This window comes from Triticum urartu, chromosome 6A (assembly GCF_056163025.1).
Source record: "Triticum urartu cultivar PI428250 chromosome 6A, HENAU_Tu73, whole genome shotgun sequence".
NCBI lineage: Eukaryota > Viridiplantae > Streptophyta > Magnoliopsida > Poales > Poaceae > Triticum > Triticum urartu.
The window spans coordinates 568,147,618-568,166,893 of NC_141878.1; positions in this window are offsets into that span (position 1 = coordinate 568,147,618).

Below are 19,276 nucleotides of genomic sequence, written 5' to 3' on the forward strand. Positions count from 1 at the left end.
ACTTGTACAAAAGGGTGGTTACCGGACAGGGTCCGACAACCGCGCCTTACGGGTAAAACTTACGAAGATGCTCGATGTTCCAGGAGTTGCTCACTGGTACGCCATCTTCGGTCTCAAGGCGGACAGCGCCAGGCCTAGTGACTCGTTTCACCCGGTAAGGGCCTTCCCACTTCGGCGTCAACTTGTTGGAATTCTTGGCAGACTGAACGCGCCGAAGAACAAGGTCGCCTTCCTCGAGACTTCTGGCATTAACTTTGCGGCTAAGGTAGCGGCGCAAAGCTTGCTGGTAGCGAGCAGCTCGCACAGCAGCCTGAAGACGGTCTTCCTCAAGGAGCAGCGCGTCATCTTGTCGCAGCCGCTCTTGCTCGAGCTCATCATGAGCGAGCACTCGAGGTGACCCGTATACGAGTTCCGTGGGGATAACTGCCTCTGCTCCATAGACTAGAGAAAAAGGCGTCTGTCCAGCTGCCGGTCCCGCGCCTCCTGAGATGGGCGCGGTGCATGCACGGATGCCGAGGTCTTGGAGTGTGCCCGGTCGTTGTGGTAGCTGGCTACGCCGCTGATGGGCAGCGCAGCCTTGTCCTGGGACCTGGCAGCACCGTGAGTTCCTTCGTCGACGCGTGTCCTTCCGCCGGTGCCTGCCCCACCAACCGTTTGCTCCGGCGGTGGCTGGCTCGGCGCGGACGGGGCAGCTGCCTCCGAAACTTTCTTCTTCGGCGGCATGTTGATGAAGATGATGAAGATCTAGCTCGTGATAACGCCGGATCTGGTTCGCACAGCTTCGACGCCCCCTACCTGGCACGCCGAAGATGCCGGGGCGCTGATCCACGGGCACCTACGGGACCGGCAGACCGGGTCCCTTTCGGTTCGGCGAGGGCGGAGGTCGCGCAAAGAGCAGATCGAGGCGAAGCACGCGAGCGATTTACCCAGGTTCGGGCCGCACGGATGCGTAAAACCCAACTCCTGCTTTGTGGTTTGGTATTGATTTCTAGCTCGGGAGCGCGGAGTGCTACAGCACACACCGGCGGCTAGAAAGACCGAGCGTGAGAGTTCGAACTGGCTAACCCCCTCCCCTCTACATTGCACACGGGCCTCCTTTTATATGCTCAAGGGGCTACCGACAGGTGGCAACGGAGGTAAAGGGCAAAAATGGAAAGGTGCTATGGTAGGTACAGCTACCTGTTACAGTGTATCATACCTAACCCTGGCGGCAGGGGACAAGGGCATTAATTGCCCGTTTGTGTCGCCTAAACAGTACCGAAAGGGACCGCTAGTGACGCCACCGTTTGCCACGATGGTTATCTTGTCAGCGCCTGCTTGCCACCTCGCACCCCTAGCTGCACAGCCTTCCGCCACACGTATGCCTGGGAGGACCCCAGAGCGACACGTTGGTGGATGTGCTGGAGCGCGGGCGCGGAGAGGTGGCTTGTCGCGGCAAGCGCCTTGCCGCGGTCGTTGTCTTGTCGCGTCCGGGATCTTGTCGCTCACCGGGCCTTGCCGGGACGCACGGCGCGTCGCGGCAAGCTTTCTTGGTATGCCTTGGTTGGCCTTCCCGGCAAGCTCCTCTTGCCGGGGTTTTGTTTCCTTCCCGTCCAGCTCCTCTTGCCGGGGCCTTGGTTGGAGTACTTTGCTCTTGAATGGTCTTCAAAGGAACCACGGAGGATCTTGGCGGTCACCCGGCAAGCCTTGCCGCGGGATGCTGCGACTGCCAGTGCACAAGTTCGGGATACTAGGGTACCCCTACTCTAGTACACCGACAGATATCAACATAAGTAGCAAAAGATTCACAGAAAGAAGCTACTATCTCAGAGTCAAGTCCATACTTAGTGCTAAACTTACGAAAAATATCAGTATCCATAAAAGATTTAACACAATCAAACTTAGGTGTCATACCTGACTCCTTACCTTCGTCGAGGTCCCAATCTTCAGAGTTGCGTTTAATTCTATCCAATAAATTCCATCTGAATTCAGTAGTCTTCATCATAAAAGAGCCAGCACAAGAAGTATCGAGCATGGTGCGATTGTTATCAGAAAGCCGAGCATAAAAACTTTGCATAATTATTTCTCTCAGGAGCTCATGATTGGGGCATGAATATAACATTGATTTAAGCCTCCCCCAAGCTTGAGCAATGCTTTCTCCTTCGCGAGGCCAGAAATTATATATATAATTGCGATCACGATGAACAAGATGCATAGGGTAATACTTTCGATGAAATTCCAGCTTCAATCTTTTATAGTCCCATGATCTCATATCATCACATAGCCTATACCATATCAATGCGTCTCCCTTCAAAGATAAAGGGAAGACCTTCTTCTTAGCAACATCATCGGGTATACCTGCAAGATTAAATAATCCACAAACTTCATCCACATATATTAAGTGCTCATCAGGATGCTTTGTTCCATCTCCAGTAAAAGGGTTAGCTAGCAGTTTTTCCATCATACCTGAAGGAAATTCAAAAGGAGTTTCATTTTCAATAGGTTCAGTAGGTTGAGGAGCAACTCTTTGCTCTACTGGATGGGGTGAAGATACCCCAAACAAGCCCCTCAGAGAATTACTTTCCATAGTAACAAGTGACAGTAAATTTCAGCACACTATATAAATTTTTCCTTACCAAAGGCGCTACACTCCTCCGCAACAGCGCCAGAAAAGAGTCTTGATGACCCACAAGTATAGGGTATCTATCATAGTTCTTTCGATAAGTAAGAGTGTCAAACCCAACGAGGAGCAGAAGGAAATGATAAGCGGTTTTCAGCAAGGTATTCTCTGCAAGTACTGAAATAAGTGGTAACAGATAGTTTTGTGATAAGATAGATTGTAACGAGCAACAAGTAACAAAAGTAAATAAAGTGCAGCAAGGTGGCCTACTCCTTTCGTAGCAAAGGACAAACCGGAACAAACTCTTATAATAGGGAAAGCGCTCCCGAGGACACATGGGAATATCGTCAAGCTAGTTTTCATCACGTTCATATGATTCGCGTTCGATACTTTGATAATTTGATATGTGGGTGGACCGGTGCTTGGGTGCTGTTCTTACTTGAACAAGCATCCCACTTATGATTAACCTCTATTGCAAGCATCCGCAACTACAACAAAGGTATTAAGGTAAACCTAACCATAGCATGAACATGTGGATCCAAATCAGCCCCTTACGAAGCAACACATAAACTAGGGTTTAAGCTTCTGTCACTCTAGCAACCCATCATCTACTTATTACTTCCCAATGCCTTCCTCTAGGCCCAAATAATGGTGAAGTGTTATGTAGTCAATGTTCACATAACACCACTAGAGGCTAGACAACATACATCTTATCAAAATATCAAACGAATACCAAATTCACATGACTACTAATAGCAAGACTTCTCCCTTGTCCTCAGGAACAAACGTAATTACTCACAAAGCATATTCATGTTCATAATCAGAGGGGTAATAATATGCATATAGGATCTGAACATATGATCTTCCACCAAATAAACCAACTAGCATCAACTACAAGGAGTAATCAACACTACTAGCAACCTACTACCACAAATCTCGGACCTTGAGACAAGAATTGGATACAAGAGATGAACTAGGGTTTGGAGATGAGATGGTGCTGGTGAAGATGTTGATGGAGATTGCCCTCTCCCGATGAGAGGAGCGTTTGTGATGACGATGGTGATGATTTCCCCCTCCCGGAGGAAAGTATCCCCGGCAGAACAGCTCTGCCGGAGCTCTAGACTGGATCCGCCAAGGTTCCACCTCGTGGCGGCGGAGTCTCGTCCCGAAAAGTTCCTTCCTATTTTTTTCTCATCAAAAGACTTCATATAGGAGAAGATGGACGTGGGAGAGCCACCAGGGGGCCCACGAGGTAGGGGGCGCGCCCTAGGGGGGGCACCCTCATGAGTAGGGTGTGGGCCCCCTGGCCTTCATCTTTGGCGAGGATTTTTCTTTATTTGTTTTAAGATGTTTCGTGGAGTTTCAGGACTTTTGGAGTTGCGCGGAATAGGTCTCTAATATTTGCTCCTTTTCCATCCCAGAATTCCAGCTGCCGGCATTCTCCCTCCTTATGTAAACCTTGCAAAATAAGAGAGAATAGCCATAAGTATTGTGACATAAAGTGAAATAACAGTCCATAATGCGATAAATATTGATATAGAAGCATGATGCAAAATGGACGTATCACACCGACATCGTCGAGATGGCTCAGCGTGCGAGACCCGCCTGGGCTCAGCCGGCCGTGAAGCGTGCCTTTGTGGGATGCATCCATGGAGGGGAATCTTCTGAAAGATCTGTGTCTGGTGATGAGACGGCCGTCCAATCTCATGGCAAGTCATCCATGGGTGAGATAGATTCATTGTATCAACTGCAAGATGTGGGCTTGGGGGCCGTTCTGATGGCAGCAGTATTCCGGACCCCATTGAGCCGCCGAGCAGAGCGGGGATCTTCATGACTGGCACGCAGCCCGTTCAAAACTCTACGGCTGCGGCAGCGATAACAACCGGGTCAGCAGTGGCCGGGGCACGAGGCCATGCGCGCCCGCCGGCTCAGGTGCTGATGGATCTCATGGATAGGATGACAGCCCTGTTGACTACCGTGGTTAACCCGGCGGATCAGGCTCAGCACGATGCAGAAATGGCACGGTTACGCGAGGAGGTAGTACAAGCCAAAGAAAACCTAGCAGCGGAGGACGTTAGGATGGCCGCAGAGCGGGCGGCTTTGGATGCTCGAGCTCAACAGCTTCAATCGGAGGCTTTTCAGCTCACGATGGATCTAAACGCATCAAACGAGGTCATGAGGAGAAGACACCAGAAGGCTCAGTCACGTATGCCTCTGACTTACGATCCTAGAAACCTCTTCCGCACACCCGGTGCAGGCCCCAGTAACCCGCCAGAGGTGAACCGGGTTGCAACGCACGGGGCTAGGGCGCGGGTTCAGCCACGGGTGATGGAACCCCCTCGTGTGAATACTGCTACACCTCATTATGTACCAACACCACCGGGTCATTATTCTAACCCTTTGGAGAACATGATCACTGCGGCGGCACGATTGGCGGCTCTCCTAGCAGAGGGTGACTCCCCGACGGCGATTGAAACCCGAAGGGTCAGAGAACTTCTTCAGACGGCTCTGGCGCAGTAGGAGGCTTATTCTTATAGTCGAGACAGGATTCATTTGACCCCTCGCCCCAACCGGAGCCCAAGTTATAGCAGGCACATAGATTCAGCAGCCGTTTCAAGCAAAGCCCAATGTCGTGACCAGCCACGCGGGCATGACCTGGCACATGATGGAGCTCTCAACTTGGTTGACCAGGATAGGATCCGCCAAGAGGCTGAGCGGGTGGCTCAACAGGCAGCTGAGCAGGCGGCTCACCAGGCTTTTCCGGTTTATCCGACGACCTCTGTTGAGGCAGGCATAGCCACAAGGTCAGGAGGTGTCCCTTGCTTGCTGCCGGCTCCGTGTAATGAGCGTTTGCCAAAGGATTTTAAGGGGCCTCGGAAGGTGACTAATTACACGGTCGATTCACAGCCAGGGGCATGGATTGAAAGCTATGAGATGGCCATGGAGCTACTAGAGGTCAGTAACGCGGCAATGGCCAAGTACTTCACTATGATGTTAGATGGAACGGCTCGCACTTGGTTGAAGGGGCTGCCACCCAATTCCATCGGCTCATGGGCAGAATTAAAAGCCCGGTTTATTCAGAATTTTAAAGAAACTTGAAAGCAGCCCATGTCAATTGTAGATTTAACTAACTATAAACAAGAGGAAGGAGAGTCCATGACCCGTTGGGTGCGCCGGGTCAAAGCCATAATACATTCATCTGATAAGATGGATGCCGGCTCTTCAGTCTTAATGTTGGAGAAAAATTGCCATTTTACGCCTTTAAAATAGAAGCTGGGGCGGCTCAAACGCGATTGTAATGACATGGGCCAGCTGATGGCGGCTCTAGTCAAGTATGCCGACTCTGATAGTACCAAGGATCCCGAGTCTGATGACGAGAAGACAGGGAAGGGGAAGAAGAACGGCAAGGGTCATCAGCATAACCCGGCAAATCAAGGAGGCAATAATAAATGTAAGGCTGACGGTAGTTTGGAGTTTGTGGCTAACACCAATACACAAGGTATCAATCAACGACGTAAGGGGAGGCCACCTCCTCGGTCTGTCGGGTCAGGTCCCACTCTTGAGCAGCTGTTAAATGAGCCTTGTCCAAGGCACGGTACTCAGCAGAAACCGGCCACTCACTTGTGGAAGGACTGTACGATCATGAAGATTTCAAGAACTCTAAGATGTTCAATAGCAATCATGGGCCGGGCGGCGACTCAGGTGGCGGCGGTTTTCATGGTCCAGGTGGCGGTTCAAATTCCAATTTTCAAGGCTCGCAAGGTGGGTACAGTCAGCAATCTGGCCAAGGAGGTCAGCAGCAGCAATAGCAATCTGGATACCAGAGCAATCCAAAGTAGTTGAATAATGGACAGTATCATGTGTTCACCACCAGTTTGTGCAGACGGGACCAGAAGCTTCATAAGAGGGTTGTGGATGCTGTTGAGCCGACAGTCCCTTGTTATTTGAGATGGTCCGAGTAGCCTATTCTATGGAGTAGGGAGGATCACCCTCCCGGGGTTGACAATCCGAGTCACCTGGCTTTGGTGGTGGCACCTCAGGTTGGTGGATATAAATTCACTAAAGTACTCATGGACGGAGGCAGTAGCATCAACATCCTCTATTATGAAACTTTCCATCGCATGGGATTGACCGAAAAAAGTCTTAAGACGTCCAACACTGTTTTTCATGGAGTGGTGCCTGGTAAGTCGGCATACCCAGTGGGTAAGATTGAGCTGGAGGCAGCCTTCGGGGATGAGCATGATTCCAGGGCCGAGAAACTAACCTTTGAGGTGGTCAAAATCAAGAGCCCGTATCATGCCCTGTTTGGACGACCGGCTTATGCCAAGTTCATGGCACGGCCATGTTATGTTTACTTGCAGCTCAAAATGCCGGGTTATAAGGGCACTATCACAGTGCATGGGAGTCGGAAGATAGCCTTGGAATGTGAGGAAGGTGATGCTCCTTACGCTGAATCTGCTTGTGCAACAGAGGAGTTGAAATTCTACAAGGATAATGTTGACCCGGCGGACATGAAATCTTTGAAAAAACCAACTACAGAGCATGAGCCGTTGCTGAAGTTTAAGTCGGGTGATGACACCAAGCTCGTTAATTTTGTTGTAGGTGACTCATCTAAACAGTTTAGTATCAGTGCTAATTTGGATCCCAAATAGGAAAGCACGCTCATCGAGTTCATCCATGAGAACCGGGACATCTTTGCAAGGAAACCTTCTGACATGTCGGGTGTACCAAGAGAACTTGCTGAGCACACTCTCAACATTGATCCAAAATTTAAGCCGGTCAAGCAGTTTTTTCAGGGGTTCAGTGAGGAAAGGCGCAAGGCCATTGGTGAAGAGGTGGCCCGGCTCTTGGCGGCCGGGTTCATTATTGAAGTTTTTCATCCAGAGTGGTTGGCTAACCCGGTTCTCTTGCTTAAAAAGAACGACACCTGGAGTATGTGTGTGGATTACACGGACTTAAACAAGGCTTGTCCGGCTGATCATTTTGCTCTCTGCTATGTGTCTATGCTACGGCGGGTTGTGAGTGTTTGAGCTTTTCGGATGCTTATTCTGGTTATCATCAGATGAAGATGGCAGTTAAGGACCAGGAGAAGACATCTTTTATTACTCCATTTGGAGCCCTCTGCTATGTGTCTATGCCTTTTGGGCTTAAGAGTGCCCAAGCGACTTATCAGCGATGTGTGCAGAACTGTCTTCACAATCAGATTGGGCGCAATGTTCATGCTTATGTGGACGTATTGTGGTGAAGTCCAGAGAGAAGGAGACCTTGATAACCTCTGGGTCTACAAGATGATGCTTAACCCGGCCAAGTGTGTTTTTGGAGTGCCAGCGGGCAAGCTTTTGGGTTTTTTGGTTTCTAACAGAGGCATCGAGGCTAACCCGGAGAAAATCAAAGTGATTATGTCTTTGGCTAAACCGGCGTGCATCAATGACGTTCAGCGATTGGCGGGTCGTGTTGCAGCTTTAAGCAGGTTCATAAGACGGTTAGGTGAGAAGGCTATACCTCTGTATCAAATGATGAAGAAGACAGATGATTTTGTCTGGAGTGATGCTGCTAACTCTACCTTTGAAGATCTGAAAAGACAGCTCGCTAAGCCGCCGGTTCTTGCTGCTCCCATTGATAAGGAGCCATTATTGTTATATGTGGCTGCTAACACATGTGCTGCCAGTGTGGCCATTGTCGTAGAGCGCAAAGAGGCTGGCAAGGAATATCCGGTTCAACGGCCGGTTTACTACGTCAGTGAGGTGCTCATTGAGTCCAAACGGAGATATCCACATTGGCAGAAACTTGTTTATGGGGTGTTCATGGCTAGCCGGAAGCTTAAGCATTATTTTCAGGGTCATCCCATCATTATGGAGAGATCTGCTCCTTTAGGAGATATCATTCAAAATAGAGAAGACACAGGGCGAGTTGCCAAGTGGGCCATTGAACTTGGGCCTCATGGTTTAAAGTATGTGCCACGCACTTCTATCAAATCTCTAGCACTAGTGGACTTCATCAATGATTGGACAGAGCTGCAGATGCCTGAAGAGAAGCTGGACAACACATATTGGACTATTCACTTTGATGGGTCTAGGCAATTAGAAGGCTCGAGGGTTGGAGTTGTTTTAACTTCCCCTCGAGGTGACAAATTTTGTTATGTGCTATGGTTGATGTTTCCCTGTACTAACAACGCAGTTGAGTATGAGACCTTGCTCCATGGTCTTCGGATGGCTAAGGAGATGAGCTTGAGTCGGGTAAGGTGCTTTGGTGACTCAGATTTGGTGGCTCAACAAGTATCAGGCAAGTGGGATTCCACGGATCCTCTCATGGCGGCTTGTCGCCGCGAAGTTGATGCCATTTCTGGACACTTCAAGGTTTACCAAGTGGAACAAATTGATCACAGAAAGAATGAAGCGGCTGATGCTTTAAGCCGGCTGGGGTCTCAGCGTAAGCCAGTGCCACCTAACACTTTCTTAGATGTTCTGCATAATCCTTCTATCAAGTTGCCTACCGAGGAAGACTTGGCTGTTCCAGACCCGGAAGCACAATTGGTGGCGGCTCTTCACGTCATCCCGGATTGGACAGTGCCATATTTGGCTTATATAACCCGGGGCGAGCTGCTGGAGGATGAGACCTTGGCTAGACAGATAACCCGGCGGTCCAAATCAATGACAATTGCCAACAATGAGTTGCATCATCGCAGTGTCACCGAGGCGTTTCAACGCTGTGTCTCTCCTGAGGAAGGACAAGAAATTCTTCGTGAGATCCATGAAGGAGATTGTGTGTATCATGCCGGGTCAAAGTCTCTTGTGGCCAAAGATTTCCATCATGGTTTTTACAGGCTGACGGCTCACGCTGATGCAGAGGATTTGGTCAGTAGGTGTGATGGTTGTCAGAAATTCGCACGACGGGTGTACGTGCCGTCTCAAGAATTGCAGATAATTCCAATTACTTGGCTGTTTGCAGTCTGGGGGCTCGACATAGTTGGACCTTTCAAAAGATCCAAAGATAGAAAGACACACCTTTTGGTGGCAGTTGACAAATTCACAAAGTGGGTTGAGGCAGAGCCGGTTAGTAAGTGTGATGCAGCCACGACGGTTCAATTTATGAAGAAAGTGATCTTTCGTTTTGGCTTTCCACACAACATTATAACTGACAATGTTACTAACCTGTCCCAAGGGGCTATGGAGGAATTCGGTCAACAGGAGCATATCCGGCTTGATGTTTCATTAGTAGCTCACCCCAATCCAATGGTCAAGCTGAAAGAGCCAATCAGGAAATCTTGAAAGGTCTCAAACCCCGGCTTATGGTCCCTTTACAACTGACGCCGGGTTGTTGGGTGGAGGAGTTACCCTCTGTGATATGGAGCATTAGTACTACCCCTAACAGGTCTACGTGTTATACGCCTTTCTTCATGGTTTATGGAGCAGAGGCAGTCTTGCCTAGTGACATCCGTCATGACTCACCCCACGTGGCGGCTTAAGTTGAATCTGATAACGAACAAGCCCGTCGGGATGTGCTTGACCTGTTAGATGAAGAGCGTGACTTAGCGGCAGCCCGCTCGGCGATTTACTAACAGGACCTGCGCCATTATCATAGTCGCCGGGTTAAGTCCAGAACCTTTCAAGAAGGGGACTTGGTGCTCCGGCTCACCCAGGACCAAACTGATGCACACAAATTATCCCCACCTTGGGAAAGGACCCTTTGTGGTCAGCAGGAACTTGAACAATGGGTCATACTACCTCATCAATGTTCGAGAGCACAAAGACTAACGTAAGTCGGAGGAAGAGACCCGCCGGCCATGGAATATCGCTCATCTTCGGCCTTACTATACTTGAGCCACCGGCTCTCATAATGTACATACTTTGACGTTGTATATATTATGATAAGTAATAGAGCAGGACCTCTGTCCTTTTCATTTTCAATAATCACATACCTTCATAATGATAAATTCAAGACGACCAATTGGGGGCTGATTGTGTTCAAATCGAGCTTAACCCTTTGGTCCGGCTCATGATCGTATCTGAATCTAGCCATTAAACCATATGGTCACTAGGGGGCTTCCCGTTCAAACATAGGTCATATTCGAACCAAAGAGAACATAGCTGCCGGTACCCTCTTGATTGGCACAATGCCAAACTCACTCGGGGCTTCCTGATCATATTCGAATCATAGCTTAACCCCTTTTTTAGTCCAACTTGGATTGTATTCGAATCAGGGTCATTAAAAACCTCTCAAGGTCATTTGGGGGCTTCCTGTTCAAACATAGGTCGAGCCAAAGAGAACATAGCCGTCGGTACCCTCTTGATCGGCGCAATGCGAAAGCCACTGGGGGCTACATGATCGTATTCCAATCCTAGCTTAACCCTTTTGGTCCGGTTTACTGATCGTATTCGAATTAGAAGCCTCTAAATTTTTTCTTTATGTTTGACTTATGTTTTTTGAAAGGCAATCTTTATTCTGCGGTTTTTCATTTTGATCGAAGTATAAGTATGGTTTCAATTTAACCCGGCTTAAGTTTTTGACGATAAGTCGCCAGTTCATGACAGTCATCAGACATATGAAAGTGTCGGCTTTTAAAGATTGGGTTATCACCCTTACTGTTCGGGTCACATAAACCGACAGTTCAGATTCAAGATCACAGGTATGATATTGTCATTAAAAGTCGTAACAGGTTTATCTGTATTTCTTTAATCAGAAGGTTTCCAACCGTAATTATCATTACATCCAGCCTTGATTATACAGTTATGTTGGTTTCCATGATTGCGTACTGGGCGTTTTGACCCATCCGGCAATAAACCACCAGGAAAGTCTTTCTATTTTACATGCAGGAACCGATTCAAACATTACTGGTATTATAAAGGATGTAAGGCATATGTTCACATGACGGATAAAAGTGTTGTACACAGCACAATATGCACAATGGCGTAAGCAGAACATAAAGTTTTAAGCTAGCCTATTATAAGGCGCTTGGATCCCAAAGGGATAATGTTGTTTTTAAACTCTCATAAAATGTGATAAACTAAAGCCGGCTCATCAATCCTGGCCGGGTTAATTGGATGGTTATGAGTCATCCCTTGCTGATTCACCTTCCTCCACCGTTTGGAAATTGGGCTTGGACCAATCAAAGCCATGAAGGGCGACGAACTCATCCTCATCATCAATTAGACCAGACGGGTCAATTTCCGGGGCGAAGGTGTGCTAGCGAACCGGCGAAGGTGTGCTAGCGAACCAGTCGCCATCTTTTATTCTCAGCATCAAAACCCGGCAGATACTTGGTAAGATTGGTTTCTTCGGCAATAATGGTGGCCTGAGGACGAATCTCTTTTACACAAGCAGCAAAGTCTTCTTGGTCGAAGGGACTCCCATCTTCCTTAAAGCTAGGGTATCCCTTGGCTACATCCGCCGGGTCTAGCTCCAGCACCCAGGCTTTGGAGCGACTTAAGGCAGTTACGGCTCCGGCTCGCGCACAGGAGCACTTGACTTCTTGAAACCTGGCGGGTAAGATGGATAGCTTCTTCAAGACATCACTCAATAAATTTGGTCCTTGGTTAGCTGGGGAGATAATGGCAAGAGCCCGTTGAGCTCCAGTATACAGTTGCTCCACAAGGGTGTAAACCGCCTTGAGTGTTATCAAGCTATTTTGACTCAGATTGCTGCTCCGGGGACTTGTGAGGTATTTCCAATAGGTTAAGTAGGCGGCTCATATTATGGTGACAAAAATAGACTTTAAGTAAATAATAAGGTGAATGACCGAAGATTACAGAGACCATCTGAGACACACGATTCTTTAAACCGGTGAGTTCAGCGGTAACTTCCTTGAGAGCCGCCTCAGCAGTTTCAGCACGCTGTGCTAGGGCAGTCTTCTCATCAACCCAAGACTTTTTCTCTGCATTAAAACCGGTCTTCAGTTTCTCTGCTTCAGACATGCTCAACTGGAGTTTGGATTCAATTTTCTTTGTTTCAATCTCCTGAGTCGACAACCGGGTCTTGGCTTCAGTCAATTGGGATTTCAGTTCTGCGGTTACAGCCTGTACACATAATAAGGTTGTTAGTTTCATGGCGGATTATAAAAATAAGTCCCAAGTGCTTTTGCAAGCAATAACACTTGGCACTTGGGGGCTAATGTCTGTCAGCACAAACTTATTGCCAAAGGAATTGGATTTTTCAGAAGTCCCAAGTGCTTTGCAAGCAACCACACTTGGCACTTGGGGGCTAATGCACATTGCGTGTTTTCTTTCTAAAGATAAGCCGGGTGTGCTATTAAACAATCCCGGCCAACTCATGGGGGTTATGCAGTCAAGTTATGTTCCTTTATACAATAATTAATAGGACAGGCTTATTCCTATTGATTAAACCGGCCCTTGTAGACTACCAACGCAAGGTTATGCTATCATTTGAATCCGATGTTACAGTGTATAAACTGGACTTGGAGGGAGTCTAGGACAGAAGCTTGTAAATATTTCAAGTCTACATATTATTCCAGTCTCTCATAATTAGAAGACTTAGGGGCTGGAAGGATGTATATATAAAACTGGATGACATACCTCATACTTCTCGTGAAGTTGCTTAACTATTTCAATCTCCAAGTCACGGCTGGAATGCACTTGACTGACATAGCCGGATAATACATCACTAGTACTCAAATGAGCATAGTGGGAGATGTCAAACCTTACTTTTCGTCTTTCCATGACTTTTTGTTTGGCTGAATATCTTGCTAGTATCGTTGGATTCTTCGGCTCAGTAAATCCGGTGCCAGTAATTACAACATCATCAACATGAATCTTCCACGGGTTAGTTGAGCTTGACGTTTCAATACTTGACGGATCAATAGTGGTTTCGTCAATAGACAGCTCAGGCATTTCAGGTTGAGCATTGAGAGGAGGATCTTCTGGTGCTTCAGTTTGTTCCGAGGCAAGAGTCGGCTGCGCCGGTTCAACGATTTTTAGGTCTTCAGCCGGTTTAGCCACCTTGGCCTTCTTGGGTTTTGCTTGACCACTAAGGAGAATCTAAAGAGTCAATATAACGATACATGCATAAAGGTGCAGAAGAAGGATAATTATCTTTACCCGGGGGCGGTATTAAAAGCCGGCAACTGAGTTTGGGAGGAATCACCAGAGGAGGAACGAGCAATCTCCTGTAAAAAAATGGAATTATAGTTCAGTGATTTATAAAAGTGACTCGTTCATCAGAGTTAAGAGGTAAAAGAACCTCATTCTGGCATTTCCGAGGAGTTTTTGGTAAGCCGGAGGGTAACTCATTGTCTCCACTTGTCCGGGTTTGACGGCGGCTCTCATGTTGTTGTTTTTCAAAAGAAAATGAGGATCTAAATAAGCCAAGGGGTGTGAAAACCTTACTTTCTGGGTTACCCACCGAGGTTTCTGCCTTGGCAGAGGTTCTGAGTCGGAGAAAATAATAGTTACCTCTTCTTCTACTGCCTGGCTGGCCCCCGTGTCATCCTGGTAATAATCAGTGTCAATAAGTTTGTTAAAAAGAAGGCCAAGAGAGTCAAGGGCTACCTCTGACTCAGAGACGTCATCCAACTTGAACATATCAGAAGCAGTGGGTTTCTTCTTAGATTTTCTGGTTGTCTTCTTGGCGGCTATTGCGGCGGCTCTAGCTTTTTTGGCGGCCTCGTAATCATATTTGGCTTTCCAAAAGTCAGATTTAGCCTGTAGGAAAATAACAGGTTGAAACTCATGCAAATACTTAACTGCTGAAGAAAAGGAGTCAAGGGGATGTACCTTTGGTGCCGGGTTAAGTTTGCAGAAAGGATTCAATCCTACTTTGCTGCAGTCTTCATATTTGCTGTTGACGAGGGTGGTTGACATTTCAACAATGGCTTCTTCAGTCAGACGTAGGGAGCTGTAGCGTAACGGATCGTCTGCTCCTCCGATGCAGTTATACATCAAATAAGATCGGCAGCTCAGAGGGATGATCCGCCATGCGATCCAACAGCAAATCAAGTCCACTCCAGTTAAGCCATTTCCTAGCAAGGCTTGAACCCTTTTGATGGTTGGAATAAGTTTCTTACGTTCAGCGGCAGAAAGCTTATCAGGGAGTGAATACTTAGCGTCAAGACGCTCAGCGCAATAACCCGGCATTGGTTTTTCATCAGCTGGCGACATGTCCTTACAATAGAACCAAGTTTGGTTCCAATCCTTGGGATGGCTTGGCAAGACTACTAAAGGAAAGACAACATCCCGTCAGCGCTGAACTGAAATCCCACCAAGTTCTAAACTAGGGCCATTGGTGTATTCATTCTGGCGGTTCAAATAGAAATACTCTCTGAAGAGTTCAACAGTAGGTTCTTCTTGAAGATAAACCTCACATAGAACCTGGAAATTATAGATGTTTGATATGGAATTGGGTCCAATGTCTTGCGGATGAAGCTTGAAAAAATGCAGGACTTCTCTAAAGAATTTTGAGCCGGGCAGCGAAAAACCCCGGTTCATATGATCAGTGGAGACGATGATTTCACCATCTTTTTGGTGAGGCTTTTCTTCGGCCGGGTCAGGGGCGCGCAAGGATATGACGCTCTTCTCTGGTAAATCCTTCAGAGTGCCCTCTGTGACTGTGGAAGGGACCCAGTTGCAAACTGTCGTCGTCTTTGGCGGCATGGTGAAAAGACAAGCTAGAAAGAAAATAATTTGCCGGTTCAAGTTAATTGGTGGAATTACAGGTTAATGATTGCAATATAGATGTGTAATGGCGGCTTAAATAAGGGCTAATGATATATGAAGGAAAAATAAGCCGACATGGCAAGCCGCCATGACTAAGGATATTCAAAGGTTGACAGCGACAAAAAATTGGTTAAGTACTGAGGTAAACAAGTTTCACAGACTGCAGATATTACTTTGGATCAACGGCTGTTCAGAAAAGAAAAATAAATCTAGACCTAAAACTCAGTACAGATAAGTTCGTGAGCTTGTGCAAGGTTTTTCTTCCAAGAAAGGGGATCTAGTGATACTGAAAGTGGAACTAAAGCAGCTACTGCATCAGTTTAACACTGTTATCAGATCAAAGAGGCTCGTGGTATAGCCTGGAGGGTGAACTACGATGAACTCCGACGAACTATGAAGAGCACGAAGAAGCTCGCAAACCCTAGTGCGGATCTAAAGGTAATGCAGATCTGCTGTGGAGGCTCGCCGCCATTATCTGGATCGACTCAGGTTGATGCAGCGGCCGAGGTTGAGGAAGACGAAGTGCTCTGCGGCGGCGATGGAGCTCGAGTGGCAGAGGGGTTGCGAAGAGAAGGAAGAAGGAGAGAGATGTGAGATGGTTTTCGGATCCTATTTATAAGGAAAGGGGCGATAGGCAGGCGCGAAAGATGAGGAGGCCAAAATGATGATTATCTAGCTAATTGGACGCCTCGATTTTTAGAAGGCATTTAAGATAAACATCCGTTAAGGTGACGTCATGGTGGATTTCCAAAATTTCTGGAGATAACGTCATGGCGGGTTACAAGGCTTTCACAGCAGTGGTAGATGGATTTTTTAAGTGTTGGAGATTGACATGAACAAAGTTCAAATCAACCTGGTGTTGGAAATATGCCCTAGAGGCAATAATAAATTGGTTATTATTATATTTCGTTGTTCATGATAATCGTTTATTATCCATGCTAGAATTTTATTGATAGGAAACTCAGATACATGTGTGGATACATAGACAACACCATGTCCCTAGTAAGCCTCTAGTTGACTAGCTCGTTGATCAATAGATGATTATGGTTTCCTGACCATGGACATTGGATGTCGTTGATAACGGGATCACATCATTAGGAGAATGATGTGATGGATGAGACCCAATCCTAAGCCTAGCACAAAGATCATGTAGTTCGTATGCTAAAGCTTTTCTAATGTCAAGTATCATTTCCTTAGACCATGAGATTGTGCAACTCCCAGATACCGTAGGAGTGCTTTGGGCGTACCAAACGTCACAACGTAACTGGGTGGCTATAAAGGTTCACTATAGGTATCTCCGAAAGTGTCTGTTGGGTTGGCACGAATCGAGACTGGGATTTGTCACTCCGTGTAAATGGAGAGGTATCTCTGGGCCCACTCGGTAGGACATCATCATAATGTGCACAATGTGATCAAGGAGTTGATCACGAGATGATGTGTTACGGAACGAGTAAAGAGACTTGCCGGTAACGAGATTGAACAAGGCATCGGGATACCGACGATCGAATCTCGGGCAAGTATCGTACCGCTAGACAAAGGGAATTGTATACGGGATTGATTAAGTCCTTGACATCGTGGTTCAGCCGATGAGATCATCGTGGAACATGTGGGAGCCAACATGGGTATCCAGATCCCGCTGTTGGTTATTGGCCGGAGAGGTGTGTCGGTCATGTCTGCATGGTTCCCGAACCCGTAGGGTCTACACACTTAAGGTTCGATGACGCTAGGGTTATAGGGAAAGTATGTACGCGTAACCGAATGTTGTTCGGAGTCCCAGATGAGATCTCGGACGTCATGAGGAGTTCCGGAATGGTCCGGAGGTAAATATTGATATATAGGAAGTATGTTTTGGCCACCGGAAGTGTTCCGGGCATCACCGGTAGTGTACCGGGACCACCGGAGGGGTCCGGGGGTCCACCAGGTGGGGCCACCAGCCCCGGAGGCCTACATGGGCCAATAGTGGGAAGGGACCAGCCCCTAGGTGGGCTGGGGCGCCTCCCACCAAGGCCCAAGGCGCCTCCAAGAGGGGAGGGGGGCAAACCCTAGGGCAGTTGGGCCCTAAGGCCAACCCCAGGTGCGCCTCCCCCTCTCCCCCTTGTGGCCGCCACCCAGATGGGATCTGGGGGCTGCCGCCACTCCTAGGGAGGGAACCCTAGGTGGGGGCGCAGCCCCTCCCCTCCCCCTATATATACTTGAGGTTTGGGGCTGCCCAACACACGATTGAATCTCCCTGTTGGCGCAGCCCTAGTCCTCTTCCTCCTCGTCTCTCATAGTGCTTGGCGAAGCCCTACTAGAGTCCCGCGCTCCTCCACCACCACCACGCTGTCGTGCTGCTGCTGGATGGAGTCTTCCCCAACCTCTCCTTCTCCCCTTGCTGGATCAAGGCGTAGGAGACGTCACCGGGCTGTACGTGTGCTGAACACGGAGGTGCCGTCCGTTCGGCACTAGGATCATCGGTGATTTGAATCACAACGAGTACGACTCCATCAACCCCATTCACTTGAACGCTTCCGCTTAGCGATCTACAAGGGTATGTAGATGCACTCTCCTTCCCCTTGTTGCTAGATTACTCCATAGATTGATCTTGGTGATGCGTAGAAAATTTTAAATTTCTGCTACGATCCCCAACAGTGGCATCATGAAGGTCTATGCGTAGTTTCTATGCACGAGTAGAACACAAAGCAGTTGTGGGCGTTGATTTTGTCAATATACTTGCCGTTACTAGTCTTATCTTGATTCGGCGGCATCGTGGGATGAAGCGGCCCGGACCGACCTTACACGTACTCTTACGTGAGACTGGTTCCACCGACTGACATGCACTAGTTGCAAAAGGTGGCTAGCGGGTGTCTGTCTCTCCCACTTTAGTCGGATCGGATTCGATGAACAGGGTCCTTATGAAGGGTAAATAGAAATTGGCAATTCATGTTGTGGTTTTATCGTAGGTAAGAAACGTTCTTGCTAGAAACCTATAGCAGCCACGTAAAAAACTTGCAACAACAATTAGAGGACGTCTAACTTGTTTTTGCAGCAAGTGTTTTGTGATGTGATATGGCCAAAGGATGTGATGAATGATATATGTGATGTATGAGATGATCATGTTCTTGTAATAGGAATCACGACTTGCATGTCGATGAGTATGACAACCGGCAGGAGCCATAAGAGTTGTCTTTATTTATTTATGACATGCGTGTCAACATAAACGTCATGTAATTACTTTACTTTACTGCTAAAGCGTTAGCCATAGTAGTAGAAGTAATAGATGACGAGACAACTTCAAGAAGACACGATGATGGAGATCATGATGATGGAGATCATGGTGTCATGCCGGTGACAACGATGATCATGGAGCCCCGAAGATGGAGATCAAAAGGAGCAAAATGATATTGGCCATATCATGTCACTATTTGATTGCATGTGATGTTTATCATGTTTTTGCATCTTATTTGCTTAGAACGACGGTAGTAAATAAGATGATCCCTCATTAAAATTTCAAGAAAGTGTTCCCCCTAACTGTGCACCGTTGCGAAAGTTCGTCATTTCGAAGCACCACGTGATGATCGGGTGTGATAGATTCTAACGTTCACATACGACGGGTGTAAGACAGATTTACACACACGAAACACTTAGGTTGACTTGATGAGCCTAGCATGTACAGACATGGCCTCGGAACACAAGAGACCGAAAGGTCGAGCATGAGTCGTATGGTAGATATGATCAACATGAAGATGTTCACCGATGATGACTAGTCCGTCTCACGTGATGATCAGACACGGCCTAGTTGACTCGGATCATGTAATCACTTAGATGACTAGAGGGATGTCTATTTGAGTGGGAGTTCATTAGATGAACTCAATTATCATGAACATAGTCTAAATTGTCTTTGCAAATATGTTGTAGATAAATAGCTCACGTTGTAGCTCCCTGTTTCAATACGTTCCTAGAGAAAGACCAAGTTGAAAGATATTAAGCACTGATGCGGACTAGGTCCATAGTCCGAGGAGTGTCCTCACTA